General features: G+C 36.2%; 1 protein-coding gene across 1 annotated transcript in view; it reads right to left on the bottom strand.

Annotated features, from left to right (window-relative positions):
- The window catches only part of POLA1 (DNA polymerase alpha 1, catalytic subunit), a 377,795-nt gene that overhangs the window by 105,973 nt on the left and 265,668 nt on the right, over positions 1–6,154 (bottom strand). The window lies entirely within an intron of this gene.

The raw sequence follows: 6,154 nt of genomic DNA, 5'->3' as shown, positions 1-6,154 counted from the left end.
GAAAATAAAAGGTTTAAGCAGGTAGAGAACAATCAGGTAGCTTCTGCTTCCAATGGGTTGAACAAAGACTGAATTTATGCATCAGTATGGGAGAATGAATTATGCAGGCATATGCATTAGTGAATGTACCAGAAAAGAAGTATGAAACTAAGTAAAATTCTGTTCTAGCACCACACAATCTAATAAATCTAAACTTATGTTTACATATATGAATGGCTAGTTTTTAAACACCTCTTGTCTGACTTTAAAAAGCATAACAAACTTTGATCAATTAAACCATTACATTTGCAGCTAGATAAAGAAACAGTTCTGAAGTAACAAGTACAGTCTCCTTATTCCTAGAGCATGGAGATATTTCTTATTAAATGAAATAAAAAGTACATTAACCCATTTTAACTATGTTTTGCTAGCTATTTTAAAATTTTTCCATACCACCTGACTCATCCAGGATACTTTTACAGATTAGAAATTTTAATCCATTAATCCAACTTGGAAAATACCAGAAACTTAGTTTTATCAAAAAAAAACCTTAATCAAAGTAAGAATTGGCTGATGGCATTTGTATACTATATAATTTTAATCTATGAAATATTGAAACGTTTGGAATTCAGGAAGTATGTCCCACCCAGGGTTCCATGTTCTTTCAAAAGGGCTAAACGTAAAATGTAAAATGTTTTATCATGATCTTCTATAATTTGATGGTGTGAATCTGTTTTAACAAATATCTTCAAACATAACAATGCAAAACCCACTAACTCATATATAAAGTAGCAAGATACTCTTTTTCATAATGTTACATTGTCATGGTTATTCTTGTTGCTCTTATGTAGTTTTAGATAACACTTTGCCCCCAAGAAACTCAAGACATCATATATTATACCTTAATATAGCCATAAAAACTTGGCTGTTCCGGCAGGCCTGGGGCTGTTGACCTCACTGTTGAGGTCCAGCCCCGACTAAAATGAATGTATGAGGAGTGTTTGTTGTTTTTAAATTGTTTTTATCGTTATGTGTATGCATACATGCATACATGTATACATACATATATTTGTAAGCCGCCCGGAGTCCTTTGGGATTGGGCGGCAAATAAATATACTTAATAAATAAATAAATAATAAATAAATACCTTCTCTCCCTTCCCAAGGCTGAAGGTTAGTGACTATCTCAAGAAAACTCAATTAACTTCCATAAGTCTTCCTGATTCTAGTCCACCTTTCTTACTTTTACACTGGATCTATGTGATCTGGTATTCCCCTGATATACTTAAAAGGAAAAGCCAAACAGTCTGAAAAAGGCTCAAACAAGAAGAAATGTTATTTTAAAAATAGAGAAAACATATTTTTAACTTCATCTACTCAGTGTCTGGTAGCATAAAACAAAATAAAATAACCAGAACACATATTCTCTAGCCTTGATGTTGATGTATCAAACTTGAGCAAGCACAGAGAAAGATGCTACTGAAAAAAAGATAGCACAGTGGAAAATGTATTGGTATATAAATTCAGGAAAAGGCACAATGAATCTGCTTTTTGCACTTCTTGCTAGATTTATCTGCTAGATGCATATTTATTATTTAAGGTACAGAAAGGAACATAAATGAAAGCCAGGTGGGTGACTTTGGGAAATCACTTGCTCTCAGCTCAAAGCAAATACAGGGTTATTGTGGGCAAAGTAGTAGGAGGAAGATACATTGCCTTGAGCTATTTGTAAAAAAAATAATGAAAGTGGGATACCAATAAAAAAAAATACATTCATTTTTATATAACTCTTTAATTAATAATTTGCAGAAAGGTTAACAATTACAATAGAATAGCATTAAACAATAAAATACAATCCTTCTAACAATCACAGCCAGTAACTTGGGGAGGAGAGGCTGAAAATTACAGGTAGTCCTCAACTTATGACTGGCTGCTTAGCAACCATTTGATGTTACGATAGGCCCTTCCAAAAGCTACTTATGATCCAATTTTGATGTTACAAAGGCTACACACACACACAAACACACGCACACACCAGGATCACCTGATGGCATTTTGAGTGCTTGGCAACTGGCTCACCTTTACAACCATTCGCAGTGTCCCAAAGTGGTGTTTTGACATGTTTTGCCAGTTTCCAGTGTTTGCTTCTAGTTTCTGATAAAATATGGATAAAATGGATTTGCTTAACAACCCACAGCATTTGCTTAATGATCATTCCATTTGCTTAACCATGGTTTTCAGTTAACAACTATTGCATAAAATGCCAAAATGTTGGGTTTGATCACATAATGCCTTGACATATGATGGTAATGATTTGCTACCATAATTCCAAACCGAATTTTGGTCATATGTCACGTCTAGTTGTACAAAAAAAATCTTTTCCAGAATAAGTGAAACATGATAACAAGAACAATTTGTTCTCCAAAAGATTTAGACTGAATGGTCTAAGGAATATTACAATATGTGAGTAGATTGAGAAAACATCAGAATCCCATGCTATGGAGTGCATCTAAATGTAAACAGTTTGAATTATGCTGGAAATGAAGCAGAAACCAATGTTGCTATTTAACCACAATGAGAAATATTTCCATGAATGATCCCAGCTAGTAGTGTATTAAGTGCAACTTCCAGATAGTTTTCATTAATAGATATGTTTACAGAATATTGCTCTTGAGTTTCTTTTCGAGAGAACCAAAATGTAGTTATCCAAAACCAAGCCTTTTCTGCTAGTCTTAAACAAATATTAATTGGTATTAAGTCAATATAATGGTATGTGGAAATGACTTAAGGAGACCAGGGAAAAGTATATTGCTAAAAAACATTCAGATAAGAGGGAGTATAGCAAGGGGCTCTGGAGGGATGCTCCCTAAATTATTGGGATACAAAGGTGACAGTGAGAAAATTATACTTTCAGATTTGGAAGTTTCTGTTAATGTAGCTTTACTTCTTCTTCTTGTGCCATATCCATCATCGGATGTTGTGGATCATGTTGGCAATCCTATTTTTCTCAATAGCCTCATGAAAAAGTGCTGCTGAGGTTTGTCCAAACCAGTCCCTTAGTTTTTGAAGCCATGATGTTCTTCTTCTGCCTGGACCTCATTTGCCTTCAATTTTTTCTTGAAGGATTAAAAGAAGGATACTGTATTTTTCTGGGTGTCGCATCACATCTCCAAAATGTACTAACTTTCACTTTTTAATGGCTTTGATGATTTCCCTTTGCTTTCCCAGGCGGCTTTTCACCTCATTTCTGATTTTGTCAACACAGCTTATACGTAACAGCTGTCTGTAAATCCACATTTCAAATGCTTCTAGTTTCTTCAAGTGGTTTTCTGTCAGAGACCAACTCTCTGCTCCGTAGAGCAAGATAAAAAAGATGTAACGCCTGAAAAGTCTGGTTATCAGTCTTAGGCTTATGTCACGACTGCAGAAGAACTTTTTCATTTTGAAGAATGCTGTTTGAGCTTTATCCTTATCTTTACTTCACTGGTCATGTCCCAGCTTTCATATAAATTAAAACCGAGGTACATGATCCTTTCTACATTTTCATATAGCTTTACAATGAAGTAGAATTAGCTTATCTGACCTTGTTTCCTGCCTAAACTACCTGGTAAGGGCGACAGCCGCTTTCTAAGTACTACAGCTTTCAGCTATAAGTCTGATATTTTAGGACTGCAACTTCCTTTAAAAGCATTTCAACTTCATCCCATCCCTGTCTAATATAGGGATGGACAGTGGGTATCCATCCAGATGTCAAAGAATCCCAATTGTTATTAATTTAAGTTAGCAACTTTAGCACAGGGAGTTTTTGACTTACGACCACAATTAAGCCCAAAATTTTTGTTGCTAAGCAAAACATTTGTTAAATAAATTTTGCCCCATTTTATTCCCTTTCTTGCCACAATTGTTACGTGAATCACTGCAGTTGTTAACAGTAACCTGGTTGTTAAGTGAATCTGGCTTCCCCATTGACTTTGTCAGAAGGTCACAAAAGGTCATCACATGACACACAGCACTGTAACTGTCATAAATATGAATCAGTTGCCTGAATTTTGATCACATGACCATAGGGATGCTGCAATGATCATAAGTGTGAAAAATGTCATGTCACTTTTTTTCATTGCCACTGTAACTCCAAATGGTCACTAAACAAACTGTTAACAGATATTAATAGCCTGCAGTATAATATCTAAAGTATCTACAAATTACTCAACATTGGACACAATGCAGAACCACTGGAGCCAGCAGCAAGTCTACTATCAGAGGACTCTATGTAGACAAATGAAATGTCTGTGGAGATTCTCAGTCATTCCGGTCATAGTTGTTCCAAAGGTTTTTTTTTCAAGAGGTAAGTAGACTTTCTTCTTTTCCTTGAAGACGTTTTGCTTCTCATCCAAGAAGTTTATTCAGCTCTGATTGGATGGTGAGGGATAGAAGGATTTATACTTTGTGCAGACAGCTGGTCATTTGCATTCTTTTAGAGAGTCCTTGAGCCCACCTGCAGATTTCTACATGTATTTGAAATATTTACAATCCACCACTATAGCCACACACGCTTTGTGGCAGGTTATAATCTATAAAATAATTTAGTAAATCCAAGTAGAATAGAATAGGGAAATGAAATGAAATGGGGAACCTATGGCACAGGTGTCAAAGGTTGCACACAGCCTCATTGATGGCATGCGAGCCATTGTCCCAGTTCAGCTCCGCTGCGCATGCGTGCCCTGCTAGCCAGCTGGTCTTTGGGTCTCTGCCACACATGCATGGCAGCTGGGCAGGGCGCATGCAGGGGACCTGTGTGCTGGGGCCACATGCACATTGCATTTTGGAGGTTCACACAGGTTAGCCATCACTGCCCTATACCGCTTCTAAGATCAGTCTAATATCAATACCTGGGAAGATCCTGGAAAAATAATCCCAAAACAGATCTGTAAACATCTAGAAATGAATAAAATTATAACTAGGATCCAGCACGGGTTTGTTAAAAATAGATCATGCTAAACCAACCTTATTACATTCTTTGACAAAGTGACTAAATTAGTAGACCAGCAAAACGCTGTGGACATATTATAATTAGACTTCAGCAAGGCATTTGGCAAAGTAGATGACAACCTGCTTCTTGGTAAACTAGAAAAGTGTGGGATAGATAGCATCACCACCAAATGGATTTATAACTGGCTGACAAACCATACTCAATGAGTAGTTCTTAATGGTACTGCATCTACATGGAGGGAAGTAAGCTGTGGGGTACCACAAGGTTCCGTCTTAGACTCAGTACTCTTCAATAACTTCATAAATGATTTAGATGAGGGAATGGAAGGGGAACTCATCAAATTTACAGATGACATTAAGCTGGCAGGAATAGCCAATATCCCAGAAGAAAGCTCAAGATCCAAAGAGATTTTGACAGTTGAACAGTGGCCTCCTATCCAACATTAAATTTAATGTGGAGAAAAGCAAGGTTTTCCACCTGGGCAGGAAAAACCAAAGACACTAGTACAGTAACCGTGAAAGGGATTTTGGAGTCCTAGTGGATGATCACTTAAACATGAACCACCAGTTCATGTTTAAGTGATCATCCAAATACAATTCTTGGTTTTATAAACAGAGGCATAGAATCAAAATCATGTGAAGTAGTAAAACCACTTTAAAAAGCCTTAGTAAGGCCACATCTGGAATACTGCATCCAGTTTTGGTCACCACATTACAAACAATGGATGGAAACTAATCAAGGAGAGAAGCAACCTGGAATTAAAGAGAAACTTCCTAACAGTGCAGACAATTAACTAGTGAAATAGCTTGTCTTCAGAAGTTATAAGTGAGTCATCACTGGAAGTTTTTAAAAAAAGACTGGACAGCCACCTATCTGAAATGGAAGACCTCCAAGGTCCCTTCCAGCTCTATTCTGATAGAATCTCACTGAAAATATTCTCATGTGAAAAGTCAATAACATATTTTTATTTAGGCACATATTCTGTGTTACTGATAATTAGTTAATCACAGAAATTCATTCATATATTTCATCTTAGTCAATCTACGACGATACATACACTTTTAGTTTTGAAGCAGGTCACTGTCTCCAATTTGCTAAAGACAACTTCAAATGTATTTAAAGGCTTCTTTGATAAATGGCAAACTGAAGTCAATAGATTTCAATTCAAATCTTTCCATAAGAGCTA

The sequence above is a fragment of the Thamnophis sirtalis genome, unplaced genomic scaffold (assembly GCF_051295495.1).
Source record: "Thamnophis sirtalis isolate CommonGarterSnake01/CBP01778 unplaced genomic scaffold, rThaSir2_p1.2 scaffold_12, whole genome shotgun sequence".
NCBI classification, from domain to species: domain Eukaryota; kingdom Metazoa; phylum Chordata; class Lepidosauria; order Squamata; family Natricidae; genus Thamnophis; species Thamnophis sirtalis.
The sequence above is the reverse complement of the archived record's forward strand: the minus strand, read 5'-3'. Positions and strand labels throughout refer to the sequence as shown.